Raw genomic sequence first — 275 nt, forward strand, 5'->3', positions numbered from 1 at the left:
GCTGCGCCTTCCGGGACACGGCGCACGCGGCTGACATCCCCCAACCGTCGCCGCAACGCTTTCCCCCACGCGCTTCCGGCTCCGGCCAGGCGGGCACACACGGGCCCCGCCCCCCTCGCTCGCGGCGCGCTTGTCATGTGATTCAAAGCGGCCGTGGCTGCGTCAATGCGCCAGGCTCCGCGCAGGCGCAGTGCCAGCCGCGGGCGAGTTCTTCCCCCTAGGCGAGTTCTCGCGAGAAGACGGTGAATGATGATGGGCAGGACAGTCACCGCCTG

This window comes from Alligator sinensis, unplaced genomic scaffold, assembly GCF_000455745.1.
Source record: "Alligator sinensis unplaced genomic scaffold, ASM45574v1 scaffold204_1, whole genome shotgun sequence".
In the NCBI taxonomy this organism is placed as follows: domain Eukaryota; kingdom Metazoa; phylum Chordata; order Crocodylia; family Alligatoridae; genus Alligator; species Alligator sinensis.